We start from the raw sequence: 26478 nt of genomic DNA on the forward strand, positions 1-26478 counted from the left end.
CTAGGGACAAAGGTAAGGGGGGGGTTTAGATAGGGCCGGGGGGGGGGTGGGTTAGGTAGGGGAAGGGAGGGGAAGGGGAGGGGAGGGTGAAAGGAAGTTCCCTCCGAGGCCGCTCTGATTTCGGAGCGGCCTCGGAGGGAACGGAGGCAGGCTGCGCGGCTCGGCGCGCGCAGGCTGCCCAAAATCGGCAGCCTTGCGTGCGCCGATCCAGGATTTTATAAGATACACGCGGCTATGCGCGTATCTTATAAAATCCTGCGTACATTTGTTTGCGCCTGCTGTGCGAACAAAAGTACGCGATTGCGCTTTTTTAAAAAATCTATCCCTATGCTTGTTTCAGCTGACTGAATAATAAATAGCAAACACCCTGCAGTAAAAATAAAAACGGGGAAACATTTTTTTCCCTTTTTTTTTCTCCTCGCCCAGCCAAAAAGCTGACATTCAGAAATTAATTAATTCCCCTTCCTTTTTCCGTCTCCCTCTCCCTCTCCCTTCTCTCTACAAAACAAAGGAGATACATCCTTGAGAGGGGAGGGAGGGATGTAGATATTTGGTCAAAATACTGTTGTTGACAGCTACTGTGTAAAAATGTATCTGGTTTTTGTATGTGGAAATGTGAAGCGTTCCACGTGTCCCCATGCTGTTGCATTATATTGTATTCTTTGTTTAATTCTAATATTGATAATAAAACAGATATTAACTAATAAGTAATTAATTAATTAATAAGTCTCAGTATTTGAACCCTTTTTTATTGGCTAAGGGACATACATATATAATGTAGCATTTAACTAAGCTTTGAGGTAAAAGTCTGCTATTCCAGAAAAGTTGTATTTCCCCCCCCCCCCCCCCCCCAAACTCAGCACTGGTCCCAGCTAATAGGACACTATGCTGGAACCAAACTCTTTCACATAGAACTTAAAAGGAGAGTACTGGCCATGTATAGCCCCCCCCCATAAAGAAAAGCTGATTACACTTTTGTCTTTCAAAGTGCTTATTTGTTATCCCATGCAAATTAGGACGTTCCTGGCTTCAAAAGTAGTGGCTAGGAATTGTCTCTGATACTTAGCTGTGCAGGGAAAAGAACAATTTAATGTTGTTAAATCACTGACGTACATAAAATTACCCATTAACCATTAAAAACATTTTAAACAAAATATATATAGTAAGGGCAATTTTCAAATAGCCCTCAAAGAGTAAAGTAATTGTTACTCACAGACTGTAGCCCAAATTTTCAAAGCAGAATTATGTGCATATATCCGCTTTGAAAATTTACCGGGATGTGTGGAACCAGTGCCAACATACACGCACAAAGTATCCCTATAAAACATATCCCCCGCCCCAACCACAAACCGGGAACACCTTTTTGTAATGCGTATAGAAGTATACATGAGATTGCTTTTGCATGTACTTTTACATACACAACTTGTCCCCAGGTACTTTTGCACGCATAAATCCAGGGTTTATGCCATACGTGCTTTTGAAAATTACCCCAACATATACAATAGTTGGGGTAAATAGTTCCTGAACATACCCAGATCAGTCCAGACCAGTGGGTTGTACATCCCTACCAGCAGATGGGGTCAGAGAGCAAAACTTTGGGCACTGTTACAATATAGAGTGCCACCTGCAGTCCCTCAGTATTTCTCTGACTCCAGCAGATGGTAGAGGTGCACTCCTGCAGTCTGTTAGTTTAGAAAAAAAAAATTTAAGGAGCTGGTAGTTTGTAGGACAGCTCCCTGAGGTGTTAGACACCTTCGTCATCCATCCCTCAGTGGAAGCTGGGCAACCAGGGGGTTGGACACCCCTGTCTTGAGTTTCGTCCACAACGGTGCAGTGTGTTTGACAGGCAGGGGCTCCTGGTTTCCTCGAGCACCGAAGCTGCTCCTTCAACTCCCTGCGTCTGGAAGGCTGATTCCATAAAGTTTTTTTTAAAAAAACAGAGAAAAAAAAGAGATTTTCTTTCTGTTAGGCTGAGGTAAGGAGTCTGTGCCGGGGACGGGCCTTGTCCGCTTGGCGGCAGGCCAGTAGGATATTGTGCAGCTTGTGCCCCCACAGAATTCGTTGGTGCCCTGGGCTCCAGACAGATTTGGAGGGGGGTGAGGAGGTCCTTGTGCAGGCCGGCAGCCGCAGTGCGCGGCGCATGTCGCATCGGCGCCCCCCTCCCCCCCGGCGAGTGAACATGCCTTGTGGGAGTTTCATATTTAGGCCAGACACGACTGCCTCGATTTTACTGCTGACTGTGTGGCTGTGTGTGGTGTGTGCGGGCAGGCTCTGGATGCTGCCTCCCTTTGTGCGCGCTGCTGCTCACGGCAAGAGGAATCATCTGTAGGCGGTTGGCCTGGGAAACAAGGGCTCCGGTCGGCCAGGCTGGTACCCCCTCCCGCGGCGGGGGGTACCAGCGCAGTGGGGGTCGCGGGAGGAGGATTCCCCCCCGTTTTAGCCCCTGTGGAGTAGGATTGCTCATTTGGGGATGACTCGGCGATGCCCGACCTTCCAACAGAGGGAGAGGAGATCCCAGGGGAGTTCTCCCCTGAGTATTCTTATGCTTCACCAGGCTTTCCTGGCCAGGAAGCAGGCAGATTTTAAGAGACCGGCTCCTTCTGGGGATCCGTCGGAGCTTCAGCCAACGCGGGCGTCCAGCAGCGTTCTGGGGACCAGCAGCGGCCAGGAGTCGAGGAAAGGTCTCTGGTTCCGCAGGGTGGAGTTCCGGATTCGGGGATGGAGCCGGACCTGGAGCCGGGTCATGATCTGGGTGATGTGCCCCAAAACGACCCGGATGCGGATGAGCTTCCTTCTTGAGAGAGTGATGATCCCAGCGTCATGCGTTTGTTTAAGTGTGAGGAACTTCAGCCTCTTATTCCCCAGGTTTTGGAGGTCCTGGGGCTCAAGGTCTCTCAGGATGAGTCTGACAGCAAAGGGGTTAACCTGGTCCTGGATGGGATTTGGGCACTGACGAAACCCTTCCCTTTGCCGAAGAAGGTCCTCAAGCTGGTAAACCGAAGATTTATCCCCTATCACAGGACATCTTGGATCTCCTTAAGGTCCCGAAGGTAGATGTGGCTGTCTCTGCCATGACAAAGAAAACTACAGTTTCCATGGCTGGGGCTGCCGCTTTGAAGGACAAGCAGGACTGCAAGCTGGAGGTCCAGCTGAAACAGGTCTTTGAGGTTGCCACTCTGAGTCTTCGGGCGGCAGTGTGCGCCAGCCTCATGCAGAGGGCATGTCTGTGTTAGGTTCAGGAGGCCGTTCCCAGTGCAGGCACGAGTAGTAATGGACCTTAGCAGGCAGCGCATCTGGAAGCAGGCATTACGTACGTGACGGACGCCTTGTATGATTTGGTGCAAAGCTCCTCGCATAGCATGGTGCCGCGGTGGCAGCATGTCGACTCCTCTGGTTGCGGACTTGATCAGCGGATTTGTCTTCCAAGTCCCAGCTTTGTAACTTTCCCTTTAAAGGCAAGCTCCTTTTCAGGGCGGATCTGGACCAATTGGTGAAGCTGCTGGGGGAGTCCAAAGGCAACAGGAGGATAGAAAGCCTTCGAGGAAAGATTTTCCCCCTCGGGCTCGTTTTCGAGACTCACGCAGATTCCGGGCTGGTTTGATTTTATGCTCAGTCTGTGCCCAAGCAGTCCTTTCGTGGTGGCCACCGCCCAGGCAGAGAGACCGCGGGCCTTGAAGCAGGAAGTGGGAAGCCCTCCCAATGAGACCACGGGCATCCATTCCAACATCAAAGCTGTTGGAGACAGATTGTCGAGCTTTTACGCAGTGTGGGCAAAGATTACCTTGGACCGCTGGGTCCTGGAAGTGGTCAGGGACGGTTACGTTCTCAAGCTTTTTCACCTGGTTTGGGACGCCTTTGTGGAGTCCCGAGTGGCAAACGCAAGGTGGTTTCTCGATCTCAGGGCCATAGTTCCAGTTCCCCTGGCAGAACAGGGTCAGGACGGTACTCGGTGTACTTTGTGGTTCCCAAGAAGGAGGGCACCTTTCGCCCCATTCTAGATTTGCAGAAGGTAAACCAGTGTCTTCAGATCCCACGTTTTCGCATGGAAACCTTGCGGATGGTGGTGGCTGCTGTTCGCAAAGAGGAGTTCCTTGCATCCCTAGACCTCACCAAGGCATATCTGCACATCCTGTTCTGGCAGGATCACCAGCGGTTTCTGCGGTTCAAGGAACTGAGTCAACATTTCCAGTTTCGGACTCTTTGTTTTGGCCTGGCGACAGCTCCACACACCTTCACCCAAGGTCATGATAGTCGTGGCAGTGTTCCTTTGCAAGTAGGGGGTCCTAGTTCACCCGAACCTGGACAATTGGTTGATTTGAGCGAAGTCAAGGGAGGACTGCGAGAGATCAATCCAGAGGATGATGTTCACCTTGCAGTCACTCGACTGGATCATAAATGTACAGAAGAGTCACTTGGAGCCCACTCAGTCGCAGGTATACTTGGGAGCGCACTTTGATACCTGTCGAGGCAAGATCTTCCTGGCAGCGGACCGTGTGACGAAGTTACAAGCTCAGGTCAGGACTCTCCTTCAGAGAGAGGTTCTTACAGTTTGGCATCACTTGTAAGACCTGGGGTCCATGGCCTCCACTTTGGATTTGATTCCGTGGGCATTTACTCATTTGTGGCCGTTGCAGTGTGCACTGTTGTCGAGGTGGAATCCAGTGTTGGAACAATTCCAGTTACTGTTGCCTCCACTTCCAGAGTCCAGAGTCAGTCTGTCGTGATGGCTCTTGCACAACAACCTGGAGCAAGGGGTGGTAATCTCCGCCGAACTGGATGGTAATCTTCACAGACGCTAGTCTTTTAGGCTGGGGAGCGGTTTGTTTAAACAAATCCACTCGAGGTCTCTGGTTGCCAAGGTGTTACCTCGCGACGAATTAGAGCAGCAGGGGCACCGGCTTCTGGCTTCCTTCAGCGGCGTTCTCGGGCTGCAGCACGGGCCGACGCGACACAGTCGCAAGCTCCGCCCCCCCGTGGCGCGCCAGACTTTAACCCGGAAGTCCCCGCGTTTACGCGGGAACTTCGGGTATTTAACAAGCTGAGCCCAGCACAGTATTGCCTCGGCTACAGGCTTGCTTGTGCTGGTGCTCCAGTGTGTTAGTCTGATTCCTGTTTATTACTGACTCGGATTGCTCCTGGACTTGTTGCCTGCTGCCTGCCTGCTGATTCGGATTGCCCCTGGACCTGTTACCTGCTGCCTGCCTACTGACTCGGATTGCCCCTGACCTGTTGTTTGCTGCCTGCCTACTGACTCAGATTGCTCCTGGACTTGTTGCCTGCTGCCTGCCTGCTGATTCGGATTGCCCCTGGACCTGTTACCTGCTGCCTGCCTACTGACTCGGATTGCCCCTGACCTGTTGTTTGCTGCCTGCCTACTGACTCGGATTGCTCCTGGACCTGTTGCCTGCTGCCTGCCTGCTTACTCGGATTGCCCCTGGACCTGTTATCTGCTGCCTGCCTACTGACTCGGATTGCTCCTGGACCTGTTGCCTGCTGCCTGCCTGCTGACTCGGAATGCCCCTGGACCTGTTGCCTGCTGCCTGCCCTTGACTCGGATTGCTGTTGGACCTGTTTGCCTGCTGCCTGCTCTTGACTCGGATTGCTTTTGGACCTGTTTGCCCGCTGCCTACTTCTGACTCGGACTGCTTCTATACCGGTTTGTCTGCAGCCTGCCTTGAGTACGGTCTGTGCTCAGTGCGTCATCTCCACTGGCTGAGAACCCCTCGGATCTACCATTCCGAAAGGTAAGATCCTTGACTACCTTGGATTCACATTTAACCATAACAGATAGCCGAGGCCATGGATCCAGTAGATCTCTCAGCATTACAGGCCATCCCAGGGCTAGCTACACGAATCCAACAACAACAAGGAGCGTTGGACCAAGTTTCAGGAGTCCTAGAGAGACTGGTGACCAGAATGGATGCCCTTTCTTTGGCCGCTTCAGCAAATCCCGTTCCTTCGTCACCACCTCCTCCCATACGTTTGCAGCCTCTCCACCATGTTATAATGGGAATCCTCAACTCTGTCGGGGATTCCTGAATCAATGCCGAATGCATTTCTCACTCCAGGCAGCATCATTCCCCACGGATAGAACAAAAGTCACTTTCATCTTATCACTCTTAGAGGGACCAGCCTTGGCGTGGGCTTCACCATTTTGGGAGCGAGAGGACCCACTAATGGACAATCTAGAACAATTTTTAAAAGACTTCCGGTTGATTTTTGACCATACTGGACGGTCGACTTCAGCAGCCTCAGAATTACTACAGATTAAACAAGGATCCCGATCAGTGGGAGAGTATGCAGTTCAATTTCGAACACTAGCAGCAGAATTACGTTGGGGTAATGACAGCCTTACTGCTATCTTCCGACAAGGTCTTTCCAATGCAATAAAAGATGAGTTAGGAGGCCGTGAAATCCCAGATTCATTAGAGAAATTAATTCGGCTGGCGATCCGAATTGATCTGAGATTTCAGGAAAGATCTCGAGAACGGAGTCTCGCAAGGCGACCTATGACACTAGCACCATCTTTTCAGAGACCTTTTCTAACTTCAAGAGCTTCAGAACCTCAGGTAACCGAGGAGGAACCTATGCAGATCGAGCGGTGTCATTTAACTCCCGAGGAATGTAGACGGAGAAGATTGAAAAATCTCTGTCTTTACTGTGCCAGCATGGGACATTTTATCAATAAATGCCCAAACAAGTCGGGAAACTCCCGGACCTAGGCTTGGTAGGAGAGGCCTCCCTGGGTCATGCTGTGTCCTCTCCACAAATTCTAATTCCAGTTTCCATAGCGCTTCATAATAAGACTGTTCATCTGCAAGCCTTTTTGGACTCAGGGGCGGTCGGTAACTTTATTGAAGAGGCTCTGGTTCATCAATATCAGATTCCCATTGAGACACTGCCAGTTCCTCTTACCGTGTCATCTGTTTCAGGACAACCATTGGCAAATAAAATTTTTCAAATCACTAAACCTATCAGCCTCACCACCGGAATTCTTTACCAAGAAACTATTCAACTATATGTGCTGTCTTCATCAGTCAACCAGGTAATTCTTGGTTTACCGTGGTTGAGACTTCATCAACCCCAGATTGATTGGGGTACTTCACAAATAATTGGTTGGAGCAAGTACTGTCATCAGAATTGTGTAAAACAGGTTTTGCCACCTACTACCATGCTCTCCTGTTCTTTGACTATTCCATCCAGTTTACGCAGCATTCAGGGACGTATTCAGCAAAAAACAAGCGGAGATATTGCCACCCCACCGCTCTTATGACTATGGGATAGACTTACTTCCAGGGAAAGAACCTCCCAGGGGTAGGGTTTATGCCTTGTCAGAACCCGAATCAGAAGCTATGAAACAGTATATCAAGGAAAACCTGGATAGAGGTTTTATCAGACCCTCCTCCTCGCCGGCGGGGGCTGGATTTTGTTTTGTTAAAAAAAAAGATGGATCATTAAGACCCTGTATTGATTATAGGGGTCTTAATGCTATCACTAAGAAAAATCGATATCCAATTCCGCTTATTTCAGAACTATTTGATCGATTAAAAGGAGCACAGATATTCACCAAATTGGATCTCTGGGGAGTGTATAATTTAATCAGAATTCGGGAAGGAGACGGATGGAAGTCGGCGTTTAACACTCGTGACGGACATTATGAATACTTAGTGATGCCATTTGGACTATGTAATGCTCCAGCAGTATTTCAGACTATGATTAATAATATTTTCAGAGACCTTCTTTATTCTCATGTTATCGTTTACCTGGACAACATCTTGATTTTTTCTAAAGATGAGACTCAACATCAAACTCAGGTTCAACAGGTTCTTCAACGACTGCGGGAGAACAGATTATATGCCAAATTGGAGAAATGCCTGTTTCACCAGCAGCAACTACCCTTCTTAGGATATATTGTGTCTCGTGAAGGTCTGCGCATGGACCCTGAAAAACTTAAAGCCATCATGGATTGGCCGCAACCAGTGGGACTAAAAGCCTTGCAACGATTTTTGGGGTTTTCCAATTATTACCGTCAATTCATTTACGGATATTCCACGATAGTGGCTCCACTGACTGCTCTAACCAAGAGAGGAGCCCCAAATCGTAATTGGCCTCCTGAAGCAATCCAGGCCTTTCAAAGGTTGAAGAACAAATTTGTGAAAGATCCATGTCTACAACGTCCTGACCCGGAGAAACCGTTTATTGTCGAGGTTGATGCTTCAGCCCTAGGAGTTGGGGCAGTTCTTTTACAACCTTCCGATTCAGGGAGATTAGGTACCTGTACATACTTTTCCAGGAAATTCTCTCCCGCAGAAAGAAATTACACCATTGGGGAGCAAGAACTTTTGGCGATTAAAAGGGCGCTCGAGGAATGGCGACATCTTTTGGAGGGGGCTAAATTTCCCATCGATATCTATACGGACCATAAGAATCTGGCCTACCTGTCTCATGCTCAACGTCTTAATCCACGTCAAGCTCGGTGAGCACTTTTTTTAGCAGATTCGACTTTAAGTTACATTTTCAACCCTCCGAGAAGAATGTTCGTGCTGATGCTTTGTCACGAAGTTTTATTCCTGATGACATTCCTGAATCACCCCGACATAATCGATCCAGCCCACATAATACTGGCAGTGACCTTTACTGTTCTGGTGGGGAAAACAGTAGTACCTAAACGTGCTAGACAAAAAGTGTTACGCTGGGCCCATGATTCTTTATTTGCCGGACACCCCGGCAAACTCGGGACCAAGAATCTCGTGTCCCGTCATTATTGGTGGCCACATTGGGCGGCCGATGTCAAAAAGTATGTGGACTCATGCCCTACATGTGCGGCTCAAAAGTCGTCTAGACAACGACCAAGTGGACTTCTGCAACCTCTTCCGATTTCAGATCGGCCAGGGAACCACATCGCCACAGACTTTATTTCAGGGGGTAATTCCGTAATCTGGGTTGTTATTGATCGGTTTTCTCACATGGCACACTTCGTTCCCTTGCCGGGATTACCCTCTGCGTCTGAGTTAAGTCGGTTATTTCTTCAGCACATCTTCCGAATCCATGGTCTACCTTCCAGCATTGTTACGGATAGAGGAGTCCAGTTCATGGCACGATATTGGAGGGATCTCTGTAAAAAATTTGGGATAGACCTCAACTTTTCATCTGCTTATCATCCCCAGTCCAACGGACTAACCAAACGAACAAATCAAACACTAAAGACATTTCTGTGTTGTTATGTAAATCAATGTCAGGATGACTGGGCATCCTTACTACCCTGGGCTGAGCTCGGTCATAATAATCACATCCACCAGGCTTCTAGTTCATCACCCTTCTTTTTGGTCTTTGGGAGGCACCCTGGACTTCCACTTCCTATTCCAACCACTTCTGCCTGTCCAGCAGTTGAACAAACCGTTCGTTCCATGACAACTCTATGGGACGAGACACAAAGCTTATTGCGACGGGCAGCCAGCAAAATGAAGAGTCAAGCTGACAAGAAAAGAAGACTGGAACCTCCGTTAAAAGCCGGAGACTTAGGGGCGGATTTTCAGAGCCCTGCTCGCCTAAATCCGCCCAAAACCGGGCGGATTTAGGCGTGCAGGGCCCTGCGCGCCGGTGAGCCTATTTTACATAGGCCTACCGGCGCGCGCAGAGCCCCGGGACTCGCGTAAGTCCTGGGGTTCACCGAGGGGGCGTGTGGGGGGCGTGTCGGGGGCGGGCCCGGTCGTCGCGGCGTTTAGGGGGCGTGTCGGCAGCGTTTTGGGGGCTGGTACGGGGGCGTGGCTACGGCCTGGGGCGGTCCGGGGGCATGGCCGCGCCCTCCGTACCCGCCCCCAGGTCGCGTCCCTGCGCGCAACAGGCCCGCTGGCGCGTGGGGATTTACTTCTCCCTCCGGGAGGCGTAAATCCCCGGAGAAAGGTAAGGGGGGGGGTGTAGACAGGGCCGGGCGGGTGGGTTAGGTAGAGGAAGGGGAGGGGAAGGTGAGGGGAGGGCATTAGAGGATTCCCTCCAAGGCCGCTCCGATTTCGGAGCGGCCTTGGAGGGAATGGGGGTAGGCTGCGCGGCTCGGCGCGCGCCGGCTATACAGAATTCATAGCCTTGCGCGCGCCGATCCAGGATTTTAGTGGATACGCGCGGCTCCGCGCGTATCTACTAAAATCCAGCGTACTTTTGCTTGCGCCTGATGCGCCAGCAAAAGTACGCCTATTCGTGTTTTTTGAAAATCTACCCCTTAGTGTGGCTGAGTACATGGAATCTCAAATTACATACTCCGTGCCAAAAATTTGCACCTCGATTTATCAGACCCTTTCCTATCGACAGGCAAATTAAACAAGTATCCTTCAAACTTCGTCTGCCTCCTACCCTACACATTCATGATGTGTTTCACATCTCTTTGTTAAAACCTACAGTGCTATCCTGGCCTACCAGAAGGTTTAAACAGACTGCCCCAGTGGTCCTGCCTGATGGGTCTCAGTATGAAGTCAAAGAGATCTTGGATGGCAGACGATCTAGGGGGACATTACAATATCTAATCTCTTGGAAACATTATGGACCTGAAGAGAATTCCTGGGAAGCAGCTCATAATATACAGGTTCCTCGTCTAATCCAGGAGTTTCATAGACGTTTTCCAGAGAAACCTCGCCCGAAGAAGGGGAGAGAAGGTCTTTGAGGGGGAGGTACTGTTATCTCGCGACGAATTAGGGCAGCAGGGGCACCAGATTCCGGCTTCCTTCGGCGGCATTCTCGGGCTGCAGCGCAGGCCGACGCAACGCAAGCTCCGCCCCCCGCGGCGTGCCGGACTTTAACCCAGAAGTCCCCGCGTTTACGCGGGAACTTCGGGTATTTAACAAGCTGAGCCCAGCACAGCATTGCCTCGGCTACAGGCTTGCTTGTGCTGGTGCTCCTGTGTGTTAGTCTGGTTCCTGTTTGTTACTGACTCGGATTGCTCCTGGCCCTGTTGCCTGCTGCCTGCCTGCTGACTCGGATTGCCCCTGGACCTGTTACCTGCTGCCTGCCTACTGACTCGGATTGCCCCTGGACCTGTTGTTTGCTGCCTGCCTACTGACTCGGATTGCCCCTGGACCTGTTGTCTGCTGCCTGCCTACTGACTCGGATTGCTCCTGGACCTGTTGCCTGTTGCCTGCTGCCTGCCTGCTGACTCGGATTGCCCCTGGACCTGTTGCCTGCTGCCTGCCCTTGACTCGGATTGCTTTTGGACCTGTTTGCCCGCTGCCTACCTCTGACTCGGACTGCTTCTGTACCGGTTTGTCTGCAGCCTGCCTTGAGTACGGTCTGTGCTCAGTGCGTCATCTCCACTGGCTGAGAACCCCTCGGATCTACCATTCCGAAAGGTAAGATCCTTGACTACCTTGGATTCACATTTAACCATAACACAAGGGAGAGGTCCTGGTCCATCAACTGCCTTGAGACGAGAGCTATCCACCTTGCTCTGCGAGCATTGCTGCCCCTAGTCAGAAACAGAATGGTTCGGGTGTTCTCAGACAACAAGACGATGGTGGCTTATATCAACTGGCAGGGAGAGACAAGGAGTCTCGTAGTGGTGCTGGAAGCGAGGCTTTTATTCACCTGGGCGGAGCGCCATCTCAGAGGGCTCACTGCATCGCATGTCGCAGTGGTGGAGAATGTACAAGTGCACTTCCTCAGCAGGTAACAGCTCAATCCGGGGGAGTGGGAGCTGGCTCCCGAAGCTTGGAACCTCATTTGTGCCAGTTGGGGAGTGCCCCAGTTGGATCTGATGACAACACGAGCCAATGTGAAAACAGACCGCTTCTTCTGTTGTCGACAAGAGTTGGGCTCGGTAGGCCCACAGGAATTCTTCTGTATGCTTTTCCCCCTTGGCCTCTCATCGGTCATCTTCTCCGACGCATAGAGCTGCATCCAGGCAGCTTAGTTCTGGTAGCTCCAGAGTGGCCGCATCGACCATGGTTCGCAGATCTGGTTCGAATCGCTCTGGAGGGTCCCCTTCAGTGGACTCATCTTCTGCACCTTCTCCGTCAGGGGTCCATATTTTCAGATCAGGAGGATCACTTTTCTCTCATGGCTTGGCTTTTGAGAGGCGGCGATTGCAATTAAGGGGGTATTCAGAATAGGTCATTTCCACTCTTCTTCAGGTGCGACGACTGGCTACTTCTATGGCCTATGTTAGGGTCTGGAATCTTTTTGAGGGGTGGTGCCTCCAGCGCTCCTTGGATCCGTTATCAATGGACATTCCCCAGGTGTTGGATTTCCTTCTACAGGGTTTGGCTAAGGATTTGGCGTTCAGTTCCCTTCGGGTCCAGGTGGTGGCTTTAGGTGCCTTACGGGGCAGGTTTCACGGTCGCTTTCTGGCTGCTCACCCGGATATTACCTGGTTCCTTAAGGGGGTCAAGCATCTACGCCCTGCCATCCGCCCTTTGTGTCCAGACTGGAGTTTAAACCTGGTGCTTCGTGTGCTTTGTGGAGCTCCTTTTGAGCCTTTACGCAGGGCGCCGGTGAAAGATTTGACCTTGAAGACACTTTTCCTGGTGGCCATTTGTTCTGCTTGACGGATTTCGGAGTTGCAGGTTTTGTCTTGCTTAGATCCTTTTCTTAGGATCTACGATGATAGAGTTTCTTTGCACACGGTTCCTTCCTTTGTCCCCAAGGAGGTGTCTGCCTTTCATGTCAATCAGGAGGTGGACCTGCCAGGGTTTACGCAGTCGTCCCAGGATTCCCCTCAGGAAAGGGATCTTCATCTTTTGGATGTGCGTCATGCACGCTTGTGCTATTTGGAGGTTACCAATGATTTCCATCAAACGGATCATCTGTTTGTCTTATTCGGTGAACCTAAGAAAGATGACAAGGCTTCTAAGGCTACAATCTCAGGTTGGATCCCAAAGGGAGGAACACAAAGAAGAATATCTGGTAGAACTGAGGGAGACAAAGAAAGTAATCAAGACGGCAAAAGGTCAAGCGGAAGAAAGGATAGCCAAAGAGGTAAAGAGATACATCAGTGAAAGGAGAAATGTTCAAAGTGGTATAGTGAAATTGAAAGGTGAACAGGATCAATGTGTGGAAAGTGACGAAGAAATGGCAGAAATATTAAACAAATACTTCAGTTCTGTGTTCACTAAAGAGGACCCTGGAGAAGGACCGTCACTAGTTACCAAGAAATGGGAGGGGAATGGAGTAAATGAAACTCCATTTACAGTAGAGAATGTATGGGAAGAGCTGGGGAAACTGAAAGTGGTCAAAGCCATGGGGCCTGATGAGGTTCATCCCAGGATACTGAGGGAGCTCAGAGATGTGCTGTCAGGTCCGCTGTGTGACATGTTCAATAGATCCCTAAAAACGGGAGTGCTGCCGAATGACTGGAGAAGAGCGGTGGTGGTCCCTCTTCACAAGAGTGGAACAGAGAAGAGGCTGGTAACTACAGACCAGTTAGCCTCACCTCGGTGGTGGGAAACGTAATGGAGTCGCTGTTGAAAAAAGCATAGTGAACTATCTACAGTTGGGAGAATTGCTGGAAGCAGCATGGATTCACCAGGGGAAGATCGTGTCAGACAAATCTGATTGACTTTTTTGACTGGGTAACCAAGGAATTGGATCGAGGAAGAGCGCTCGATGTCATCTACTTGGACTTCAGCAAAGCTTTTGATACGGTCCCGCACAGCAGACTGGTGAATAAAATGAGAAGCTTAGGAGTGAGTGCCGAGGTGCTGGCCTGGATTGCAAACTGGTTGACGGACAGAAGACAATGTGTGATGGTGAAAAGAACTTACTCTGAAGAGAGAGCGGTGTTAAGCGGAGTGCAGCAAGGATCGGTGTTGGGACCGTTCCTGTTCAATATCTTTGTGAGCGACATTGCGGACGGGATAGAAGGTAAGGTTTATCTTTTTGCGGATGACACTAAGATCTGAAACAGAGTGGACATGCCGTAAGGAGTGGAGAGAATGAGTCGGGATTTAAGGAAACTGGAAGAGTGGTCGAAGATATGGCAGCTGAGATTCAACGCCAAGAAGTGCAGAGTCATGCATATGGGGTGTGGAAATCCGAAAGAACTGTATTCGATGGGGGGAGAAGGGCTGATGTGCAAGGAGCAGGAGAGAGACCTTGGGGTGAGAGTATCTAATGATATGAAGTCGGCGAAACAATGTGACAAGGCGATAGCTAAAGCCAGAAGAATGCTGGGTTTCATAGAGAGAGGAATATCGAGTAAGAAAAGGCATGTGATTATCCCCTTCTACAGTTCCTTGGTGAGGCCACATCTGGAGTACTGTGTTCAGTTCTGGAGACCGTATCTCCGAAGGGACAAAGACAGGATGGAGGCAGTCCAGAGAAGGGTGACCAAAAAGGTGGAGAATCTTCATCGAATGACTTATGAGGAGAGATTGAAGAATCTAAATATGTACACCCTGGAGGAAAGGAGGAGCAGAGGTGATATGATACAGACTTTCATAAGAACATAAGAACATGCCATACTGGTGTTACCGTCAGAAAAGAGGCCCCAGACAACTGGTCCGAAAAGAAAGACCTTTATTGCATGCAAGACACAGCTGAGAACAATGGCTCAGAAATCTGCGTGCCCCTCCCCTTCAGGAGCTGGCTTTTATACATTCCACATTTCTTATCTTTTACACATGCGTTCTACGCATTGCTGAGCAAGCATATCCCGGCTGAGGGGCTACTGACCCCCTCCCTAGACACCCTGGAACTTTCGTGAAACTTCTCCCATGTTATGCAGGAGAGGCTGCCAGGACTTGCAGTTCTGGAAAAGAATTCACGAGTTTGTAGTAATACTGTCCTGCACATAATACATTCATTGTTCTAATCTAGCAGACTTGACAGGCAGTGAAAGCTTATCAGAGAATAAGAACAGCGAAGCCAAAAATGAAAACGTGCTGACAGAGAGTTTCTCAATGTCCTAACTACAGCTGTATTGCAGACTGTAAGTAAACCCGTCATGAAGCAGGGAATTCTGGTACATGAAGTCCTGCTGGTAGGAATTTCAGGTTGTCCTCTGTCAGGGTGGAGTCTCCGCCCACTACATTCCCCCCTTTGATACTTATCATAGAGATTGATAAGTATCCCACCATCACAAAGCAGCTGTGGAGCTGAAAGAAACAGAAACAAGAAAAATTAGCAATTTGAGTTCTCAGAGGGCCCTAATTTCCCAAACAGTCCGATGGTTTCTTCACGGGTTTGAGACGGATGGGCCCTATTGGTTCCACTCCCCTTTGTAGCCCGACTTGTCATGTATGGGAAGATGGCCCAGGGATAAAACATGAGGATGGTTAAACAGGTTCTATAGGCACAGAGGAATACATGTACAGTGGCAGGAGCTGCGTGGCTTTTTTGCGTTCAGCAATGTCCTCCATCATCCGACGAAGGCAGTTGAGCAAGAAAGGAATAATGCAGGGTCCTAAAAGACAAAACAGAATTAAACTGGCTAGGATAACAAACAAGCTCTTAAATCCACCGATCATGGAAAACCAACCACGGAATCTGTTGGCCCAGTCCCTCTTGTTTCTGTTTCTTTCAGCTCCACAGCTGCTTTGTGATGATGTGATACTTATCACTGGGTAAGACCAAGGGTCCATCAAGCCTAGCATCCTGTTTCCAACAGTGGCCAATCCAGGCCATATGAACCTGGCAAGTACCCAAAACTAAGTCTATTCCATGTTTCTGTTGCTAGTAATAGCAGTGGTTATTATCTAAGTCAACTTAATTAATAGCAGGTAATGGACTTCTCCTCCAAGAACTTATTCAATCCTTTTTTAAACACAGCTATACTAACCACATCTTCTGGCAACAAATTCCAGAGTTTAATTGTGCATTGAGTGAAAAATAATTTTCTCCGATTAGTTTTAAATGTGCCACATGCTAACTTCATGGAGTGCCCCCTAGTCTTTCTATTATCCGAAAGAGTAAAAAACTGATTCACATCTACCCGTTCTAGACCTCTCATGATTTTAAACACCTCTATCATATCCCCCCTCAGCCATCTCTTCTCCAAGCTGAAAAGTACTAACCTCTTTAGTCTTTCCTCATAGGGGAGTTGTTCCATTCCCCTTATTTTGGTAGCCCTTCTCTGTACCTTCTCCATCGCAATTATATCTTTTTTGAGATGCGGCGACCAGAATTGTACACAGTATTCAAGGTGCGATCTTACCATGGAGCGATACAGAGGCATTATGACATTTTCCGTTTTATTCACCATTCCCTTTCTAATAATTCCCAACATTCTCTTTGATTTTTTGACTGCCGCAGCACATTGAACCGACGATTTCAATATGTTATCCACTCTGACGCCTAGATCTATTACTTGGGTAATAGCACCTAATATGGAACCTAACATTGTGTAACTATAGCATGGGTTATTTTTCCCTATGGGGCGGATTTTCATACTCCGCGAATAGGCCTACTTTTGTTTGCGCTCCAGGCGCAAACAAAAGTACGCCGGATTTTAGTAGATATGCGCGGAGCCGCGCGTATCTGCTAAAAACCTGGATCGGCGCACGCAAGGCTATCGATTTTGTATAGCCGGCGCGCAGCCTATCCCCGTTCCCTCCGAGGCCGCTCCGAAATCGGAGCGGCCTCGGAGGGAACTTCCTTTTGCCCTCCCCTCACCTTCCCCTCCCTTCCCCTACCTAACCCACCCACCCGGCCCTGTCTAAGCCCCCCCCTTACCTTTGTTGGAGGATTTACGCCTCCCAGAGGGAGGCGTAAATCCCCGCGCGTCAGCGGGCCTCCTGCGCGCCGGGACGCGACCTGGGGGCGGGTCCGGAGGGCGCGGCCACGCCCCCGGGCCGCCCCGGGCCGTAGCCACGCCCCCGGACCCGCCCCCGGAATGCTCCCGACACGCCCCGAAAACGCCGCACGGTTCGGGCCCGCCCCCGACACGCCCCCTCCGAAAACCCCGGGACTTACGCGAGTCCCGGGGCTCTGCGCGCGCCGGTAGGCCTATGTAAAATAGGCTTACCGGCGCGCAGGGCCCTGCTCGCCTAAATCCGCCCGGTTTTGGGCGGATTTAGGCGAGCAGGGCTCTGAAAATCCGCCCCTATATGCATCACCTTGCACTTGTCCACATTAAATTTCATCTGCCATTTTGATGCCCAATTTTCCAGCCTCACAAAGTCTTCCTGCAATTTATCACAATCTGCTTGTGATTTAACTACTCTGAACAATTTTGTATCATCTGCAAATTTGATTACCTCACTTGTCGTATTTCTTTCCAGATCATTTATAAATATATTGAAAAGTAAGGGTCCCAATACAGATCCCTGAGGAACTCCACTGCCCACACCCTTCCACTGAGAAAATTGTCCATTTAATCCTACTCTCTGTTTCCTGTCTTTTAGCCAGTTTGTAATCCACGAAAGGACATCACCACCTATCCCATGACTTTTTATTTTTCCTAGAAGCCTCTCGTAAGGAACTTTGTCAAATGCTTTCTGAAAATCCAAGTACACTACATCTACAGGTTCACCTTTATCCACATGTTTATTCACTCCTTCAAAAAAGTGAAGCAGATTTGTGAGGCAAGACTTGCCTTGGGTAAAGCCATGCTGACTTTGTTCCATTTAAACCATGTCTTTCTATATGTTCTGTGATTTTGATGTTTAGAATACTTTCCACTTTTTTTCCTGGCACTGAAATCAGGCTAACTAGTCTGTAGTTTCCCAGATCACCCCTGGTGCCCTTTTTAAATACGGGGGTTACATTAGCTATCCTCCAGTCTTCAGGGACAATGGATGATTTTAATGACAGGTTAAAAGTTTTTACTAATAGGTCTGAAATTTCATTTTTTAGTTCCTTCAGAACTCTGGGGTGTTTACCATCCGGTCCAGGTAATTTACTACTCTTAAGTTTGTCAATCAGGTCTACCACATCTTCTAGGTTCACCGTGATTTGGTTCAGTCCATCTGAATCATTACCCATGAAAACCTTCTCCAGTACGGGTACCTCCCCAACATCCTCTTCAGTAAACACTGAAGAAAAGAAATCATTTAATCTTTCCGCGATGGCCTTATCTTCTCTAAGTGCCCCTTTAACCCCTCGATCATCTAACGGTCCAGCTGACTCCCTCACAGGCTTTCTGCTTCGGATATATTTTAAAAAGTTTTTACTGTGAGTTTTTGCCTCTGCAGCCTACTTTTCAAATTCTCTCTTAGCCTGTCTTATCAATGTCTTACATTTAACTTGCCAACGTTTATGCATTATTCTATTTTCTTCTGTTGGATCCTTCTTCCAATTTTTGAATGAAGATCTTTTGGCTAAAATAGCTTCTTTCACTTCCCCTTTTAACCATGCCGGTAATCGTTTTGCCTTCTTTCCACTTTTCTTAATGTGTGGAATACATCTGAATTGTTCTTCTAGGATGGTATTTTTTAACAATGACCATGGCTCTTGCACTCTTTTTACTTTTGTAGCTGCTCCTTTCAGTTTTTTTCTAACTATTTTTCTCATTTTAGCAAAGTTTCCCTTTTGAAAGTTTAACACGAGAGCCGTGGATTTGCTTACTGTCCCCCTTCCAGTCATTAAATCAAATGTGATCATATTATGATCACTATTGCCAAGCGGCCCTACCACCGTTACATCTCTCACTAAATCCTGTTCTCCACTGAGAATTAGATCTAAAATTTCTCCCTCTCTCGTCACTTCCTGAACCAATTGCTCCATAAGCTATCATTTATTCCATCCAGGAACGTTATCTCTCTAGCGTGTCCCGATGATACGTTTACCCAGTCAATATTGGGGTAATTGAACTCTCCCATTATTACCGCACTACCAATTTGGTTAGCTTCCCTAATTTCTCTTAGCATTTCACTGTCAGTCTCACCATCTTGACCAGGTGGACAGTAGTATACTCCTATCACTATAGTCTTCCCCGACACACAAAGGGTTTCTACCCATAAAGATTAAATTGTGCATTTAGTCTCGTACAAGATGTTTATCCTGTTTATGCCACCCCGGACATAAAGCACCACATCGCCTCCCGGGTGCGCCTCTCTCTCATTGCAATATAGTTTGTACCCCGGTATAGCACTGTCCCATTGGTTGTCCTCCTTCCACCATGTCTCTGAGATGCCAATTAAGTCTATGTCATCATTTACTGCTAAAACTAACAATGGGCACCAAATTATTTATGAGGGATTCCTAACGAAATTAGATAAACCACAATCTGAACTCTCCAAATCGATTTTATAACAGATATATAATCTTCATAGACCCCAAAACAGGTGTCGCATATTCAAACAACGTGTGCGCAATATTTTATAATAAAAAAATTTTTTTAGGAAAAGAGAGGAACGTTTCACATATTGCTATCATAAATCCCCAAGAAGGGTAATATGATTATAATTATAATCATAAACGAACCTCCCCCGTCCGAATGTTTTTCATGAAAAAAATATGAAGCACCAAGTGTGAACCTCTCTAGTGTTTTTTTAATAAAATCTTCATTATTAACGATGGTGAAAATTCACTCCATCAATCATGAAAATGATAAATGTGAATGTCCCGGTAGAATTATAATAATCCCAAAAGGTATTTATGAGTACTTGACTCGCTTATGTAGGACCTCTCTGGCATAAGAAAACATGACACAGGCTTAAATTCTAAGCTCCTTCAACATCCCGACTTATCTGATGTTCTCAATGGATGACCGACGCAGCTATGTTTCAAGTCCGTCCAGGGACCTTTCATCAGGGATTTCGTCCTCATTCAAACCTCGGTCGGTGGGTGTTGAGATGTTGCCTGATAAATTTTTTATGAGGTCTCGAACATGAGTCATTGTCAGACCCGGATAGAGTCAATCCGACTCATGTTCGAGACCTCATAAAAAATTTATCAGGCGTCAGGTGCCCTTGGGTCTGAGGGCTCATTCCACTAGGGCCCAAGCTACCTCCGGGGGTGAGTGTCCGCTTCTGTCACCACAGGAAATCTGCAGGGTGGCGGTTTGGTCCTCCCTTCACACTTTCATCAAGCATTATCGTTTGGATGTTAGGGTGCAAGATGAATCATCCTTTGGTGAGAGTGTACTGCGCACGGGTCTTTCGGGTTCCCGCCTAGTGTAGGGTGGCTTGGGTACTTCCCACTGGTCTGGACTGATATAGGTATATTCAGGAAAGGAAAATTGGTTCTTACCTGCTAATTTTCGTTCCTGTAATACCACAGATCAGTCCAGAGGCCCATTCCTTTTCAAGATTCTGAAAGACTGCCTTAAGCTCCATTGATTTGCTGAAATAAATTTCCTATTGCAGATGCTCTTGAAGGAACAGTTTCCGAGGTGGTCTACTTGTTTTGTTGTTCGGTTATGGACGAATGGGTTGGCTGTTGTGTTTGGGTTCCAACCCCCTTTGCCCGTTAGCTCTTGTGGGCTTGGGTATAGGCCAATACCGAGGGACTGCAGGTGGCATTCTCTGATATGTAGCAGTGCCCAAGGTTTTGCTCTCTGACTCCATCTGCTGGTAGGGATGCACAACCAATTGGTCTGGATTGATCTATGGTATTACAGGAACGAAAATTATCAGGTAAGAACCAATTTTCCTATATAAAAGCAGTATTCGAAAAAGTATAATGCCAACAAATACTTAGGGAGGGTAATTTTCAAAAGACATTTCCATGGGCAAAACAGTGTTTTACCCATGGAAATAGCCTGTTATAAAATAACCTGCCAGTATGGTGAGAAGGAACTTACCTGCGTATAGACTGTATACATGTGATTTTACTTGTGTTCCTGGGGGACAGGGTTGGAGAGGGGTTTGGATTTAGGTGAATACTTTTACATTTTCAGAAGCATGTGGGTGAATTTTCCCGAAAACATTCTGCTCACAAATTAGCCGGTATAATTCACTTCATATTTATGAACGCTGTTACAAACCACCACCATAATGTATCAAACTACAATAGAAAAAAATAGAATATGAAAAGACACAATGATCAATATTCAAAAGGGTTTATCTGGCTAAGGGCCTCATTTTCTAAAGTATTGCAGGCCTGCGATACTTTAGGGAATGAGGGGCAGGGGGCCGAAACGGGGGGCGGGCCTGCGCTAGCTGGCAGCGATCGCACCGGCGCAGTGCGATCGCTGCCGGTTTCGCACCCAATAGCACCACCATAGAAGGTGTAGCTATTGGGCGCAAACTTGGACGCGAAAAGGACCTTACCTTTTCGTCGTCCGGGGCGTCTTCACGGAGTCGGCCCCGGTGACACCCCGACCCCTCCTCTTCCGGGGCTGACTCCGCCCCCATTTTGGTATCGCACGCGATAAGGGACGTTTCGCGTGCGAAACGTCCCTTATTGCGTGCGATCCGGGTGGAAAATGAGGCCCTAAGTTTGGAAGTTAGCCAGTCAAATCTCATGGGTTACATCCATTTCCCTCCCTGCTGAATGACTATGTTTTCTAGACAGACATGCAACTCATTACACAGCTAAAACTTAGCCGGATAAAAAAGGAGAAGAATGGAGGTGTTCTGGCAAACTAATTTACATTTATCTAGCTATTGCTGAATATCATTCCTAGTAGGGTAAAGCTTTCTCACTAATCCTGGATGGGGAAAAAGCAGTCCTAAAGTTAATGGGAAAACTGCCCAAACTCCCACCTCCATCCCCCCAAAAAATTGCGCTGCCTGTGTAGGAAACATGTTTTATGCACAGGGACAGTAACTTTCAAAGTGGCCCACACCCAGGGAAGCGACTATTTTATAACATACATGCATATATGCCTGCATGTTATAAAATAGCCTAACCAAGTGCATATGTGTGCTCAATTTTAAGTGGATATGCGCCTGTGCGCGCAAATGCCACTTCTACCATGTAAGTGGCACGCAGGCGCACATGTGCGCACATTCTTCGGCCCACGCCCAGGGAAGTGACTATTTTATAACATACATGCATATATGTCTTCATGTTAAAAAATAGATGTGAATCGATTATTTACACTTTCGAATAATAGAAGGACTAGGGGGCATTAGATGAAGTTAGCAAGTAGCACATTTAAGACTAATCGGAGAAAATTCTTTTTCACTCAACGCACAATTAAGCTCTGGAATTTGTTGCCAGAAGATGTGGTTAGTGCAGTTAGTGTAGCTGGGTTCAAAAAAGGTTTGGGTAAGTTCTTGGAGGAGAAGTCCATTAACGGCTATTAATCAAGTTTACTTAGGGAATAGCTACTGCTATTAATTGCATCAGTAGCATGGGATCTTCTTAGTGTTTGGGTAATTGCCAGGTTCTTGTGGCCTGGTTTGGCCTCTGTTGGAAACAGGATGCTGGGCTTGATGGACCCTTGGTCTGACCCAGCATGGCAATTTCTTATCTTCTTATGTTCTTAAGTAGGGGGATTTTAAAAGGCACGTGTACCGATGCCATTGCCCATTTTACCATTTCATTCCCAGTTTGCCCAGTTAAGGGATAGGACTTCTAAATCCTCTAATTTAATAGCCTTCCTTCGCCCCGTTAGACCCAACCCTTAAAACCCTGCTGATCACTCTATATTTTTTTGTTTTATAAGTTACACATCATCCATAGCAAAAGTAAACTTATTAGCAAGGGACCCCAATGCGCAGCAGTACACAAGCATTTACGCACAAATTTTAGGTTAAAATCCCAGAATGCCCATGCCACACCCAAACCACAATCATGCCCTGCCCTTTTAAAAAAATTTTTGAATTTGTGCACACAGCAGCATGTCCGTGCATATCTGGGTGGCTTTTAAAATCTCAGTGCGCACCGGCCCAACATATTCATGCATCCTCTAATTGTTGCAAGCATCCAGGCTTTTAAAATTCATCTTACTATAAGGTTGATTTTAAAAACCCTATGTGCACCAAAGCCAGGATATAAACGTGTCTCCAGCTGGCACGTATTTTAAAAAGCAAGCAAGTACACGTGTATCTTCCAATACGCGAACAAAACAAAACTTAAAAAAGTGGTGGTTAGTGGGCATGGTCTGAGCGGATAATGGGCAGGGCATGGGCATTCCAGGAAGTTACTTTGAAATGTGCACATATTTACCCATACAAGCGCGTGCCAGGATCCCCTACCACGTAACTTTACTTCTGCTATGGATGGCATGTAAGTATTAAAATAAAAAAAAAAAACTAGGCAAGTCAGCGGGGTTTTAAGGATCGGGGTTAAAACAGTAAAAGGAAGGCTAAATAACGGGGTAGGTGTTAGGAAATCTGATCTGTTAACTGGGCGAACTGGGAAAAAGTGCTATTGCATTGGCATGCATATTTAATATTATCCCCCCCTCCCCCCCAATTTACACAGTAGAGCCGGCATTTGTGCGCACATGTATGTGCACACAGCCAATTTTATATCATACGCGCATATACGCATGTATGTTATAAAGTGGCTGCGTCTCTGGGCACGAGATGATATATGCATATACATTTATGCCTGCATGGCTGTTTGAAATTTACTATCAATGTGCTAAGCATGTCTTCCATGCACATTTTCAGATTAGCACACTTTTTAAACTCCTGATATATTTGCATACAGGGCCGGCGGAAGCACTAGGTGAACTAGGCGATCGCCTAGGGCGCTGAGCATTAGGGGGCGCCGAGCCGCTGATGGCCAATGGCCGCCGGTGGACGTCATCCCAATGGCGGCTGAGCGGTGAACTACTGCTATGCTGTGTGCCGGATACACACAGCAAGAAGATCGGCAGGACCGTGGTACAGTCGCGTCTAAACATGCTGGTGCTCCTCCTCCTTCCTGCCCGCGCGGCTCCGGCAACATTTTTCTTCCGGGGCCGCGCGGGCAGGAAGGAGGAGGAGCATCAGCCAATGCAGGAACTTCTCCTCCTTCCTGCCCGCGCGGCCCCGGAAGAAAAATGTTGCCGGAGCCGCGCGGGCAGGAAGGAGGAGGAGCTTCAGCCAATGCAGGAACTTCTCCTCCTTCCTGCCTGCGCGGTCCCGGAAGAAAAATGTTGCCGGAGCCGCGCGGGCAGGAAAGAGGAGGAGCATCAGCCACGTGCAGAAGAGGATCAGCGCGGCTCGAGAAGACCGGGGCCGCTGCAGAGCCCATCCTGCAGTGGCCCGTGAAGAGGAGGCCCAGAGGTGAGAGAGAGACTGAGGGTTTGTACATTGTGTATGTATGAGATGAGTTGAGAGACTGTGTGTGTGTGTGTGGGAGTGAAGACCTGAATGTTTGAGAGACAGCATGGGAGAGCCTCTGTGTGTGTGAGACAGCATGTGACAGTGAGAGCCTGTGCTTGAGCAAGACAGCATGTAGGAGTGAGAGAGAGCGCCTGTGTGTGTGAGTCAGCATGTGACAGTGAGAGCCTGTGTGTAGGAATGATTGTATGAGAGAGAGCATGTGACAGTGAGAGCCTGTGCTTGAGCAGGACAGCATGTGGGAGTGAGAGAGAGCCTGTGTGTGTGAGTCAGCATGTGACAGTGAGAGCCTGTGTGTAGGAATGATTGTATGAGAGAGAGCATGTGACAGTGAGAACCTGTGCTTGAGCAAGACAGCATGTGGGAGTGAGAGTTAGACAGCATGTGCAAGAGAGAGACTGTGTATAAATGATTGTATGAGGGACAGCATGTGAGAATGAGTGCCTGTGTATGTGAGAGAGAGAAAGCATGTGAGAATGAGAACCTGACTGTGTGTTTGAGGGAAGCAGACAGATGGAGAGAAAAGAAATATGTTATAAAAGGAATTGGCAAAAAAATAAGAAAGGGAAGGTGGAAAAAAAAAAAGCCTGTGACCAACCGATTAGAAAACTAAGATCAGACAGCAAATGTAAAAAGAAATAAATTACTTTTTACTGATTGGAACATGTAATCTTTGGGAATGTGCAAGAGTAGCACTTTCTCTATGCGGATCTCACAATGTACGAGATCAGCATAGAGGAACTGGAAGCCCATGGGGCCTGCACAGAGGAGGCAGCAGAATGGGCTTCAGTGCCAATAGCAGCAATCAGCACCTCCGCAATAGCCATACAGCAGCAGTGACAGTGGCAGCAGAAGAATGAGAGAGGCTCTGAGGTTGCTGGCAAAAGAAAGAGAGGGGGTCTCTGCCTTTAGTGTGTGCATGTGTATGAATGGGAGTCTGCCTGGCGGTGTATGTGTGTGAATGCATGGGTGCCTGCCTGAGGGTGTGTCTGTGAATGAGAATGTATGGGTGTCTTCCTGGGGTTTGTATGTGTGAGAATAGGTGCCTGCCTGTTTGTGGTGTATGTGTGTGTGTGAGAATAAATTGGTGCCTGCCTGGGGGTCTGTGTGTGTGTGAGAATGAATGTGTGCATGCCTGGGGGATGGGGAGGGAGTGGTGTGAAAATGAATGGGAGCCTGCCTGGGGTTCAGTGTGAGAATGACTAGGAGCTTGCCTGTGTGTGTGTGTGTCTGTGTGAGAACGAGTGGGAGCTTGTCTGGGAGTGTGTGTTTGTGTGTATGTGAGGGAGCCAGTGAGAGTGAGAGCATGAGTGTGTATGAGAAAATCCAGGGGAGTAAGAGTTTGTGTGGGGGTGTGTGTGGAGGGGGAGAGAGTGCCTGAGTGTGTCAGTGTCTGTGAAAGCGAGAGGTTATGGTTGGGTATAAGAGCATGAATGTGTATGTATGTGACAGTGTATGTGTGAGAGAGAATGGACATGTGAGTATGTGTGAGAGAGAGAGGATAACCTCCTAATCCTCGACAATATCAGGGTGACTGGAAATCGAGCTCCCATGTATGGACAGCAGGGGCTTTTTGAAATCTTTATTAGTTTTAATTATTGTGTGTTATTTGATATATGTACTGTTTTGAAATATTTTATTGGTGTTTGGGAAATTGTAAAAAATATGATTTTAATTAATAGAAATTCTATTTATCAGTAGTTTTAAAATATTTTATTAGTATGGTTTTACTATTATAACTGATGCTTTGCTTCTTGATTTTATTTGTTTTATGAGGAATGGTTGTTCTGTTTTTCCATTGCTAATACACAGAGTCTGGCTTCTTGGGGTTTCCATTTCAGTTTTTTCTAATTTGTGCTCCTTTATTTTGTATTCTGTATTTGGTGAGGGTCTGTCTCTGCTCTGTGTGTGTGACCATGATGAGAGATTCTGCTATCATATAGTGTCTGTATAGAGATCTATAGCAATCGGGTTTGTTTTGTTTCCTCAGTAGGTGGTGTATTGGTATTCTAGGACCCAGTGTAATATTTACCCTTGCTTATTCACAGGTAGGGTTATTGTTGTTTGAGTCCTTGGTGTTATTACTGTTATGTTATGATGGGATTGCAGTATAGATTTTGGGTGTCTTTTTTGCGGTGCTTTGTGTTAGTTCACAATGTGTCTGGCAGTGGAAGGTGTTTGTGCTGCTGTTACTGTGAGGTGACACCAGAATTTGAAAATATCTTTTACTATGATGCGCTGTAAGGGAAACATCCAAGCTCCATTGTTGGGGGAATTTCAGTGGATGCACAGAGTTACAGAACTGGAGGTGCAGGATTTGTATTGACATTCTGTCCCTTCCTATATATTCCAGACTTCACTCTCATAATCGATATAGAATTAGTTGAATGAG

At 47.7% G+C, this 26478-nt stretch overlaps 1 protein-coding gene across 1 annotated transcript in view; it reads left to right on the forward strand.

Annotated features, from left to right (window-relative positions):
- The window catches only part of KCNIP3 (potassium voltage-gated channel interacting protein 3), a 465763-nt gene that overhangs the window by 337657 nt on the left and 101628 nt on the right, over positions 1–26478 (forward strand). The window lies entirely within an intron of this gene.

This window comes from Rhinatrema bivittatum, chromosome 5 (genome assembly GCF_901001135.1).
Source record: "Rhinatrema bivittatum chromosome 5, aRhiBiv1.1, whole genome shotgun sequence".
NCBI classification, from domain to species: Eukaryota; Metazoa; Chordata; class Amphibia; order Gymnophiona; family Rhinatrematidae; genus Rhinatrema; species Rhinatrema bivittatum.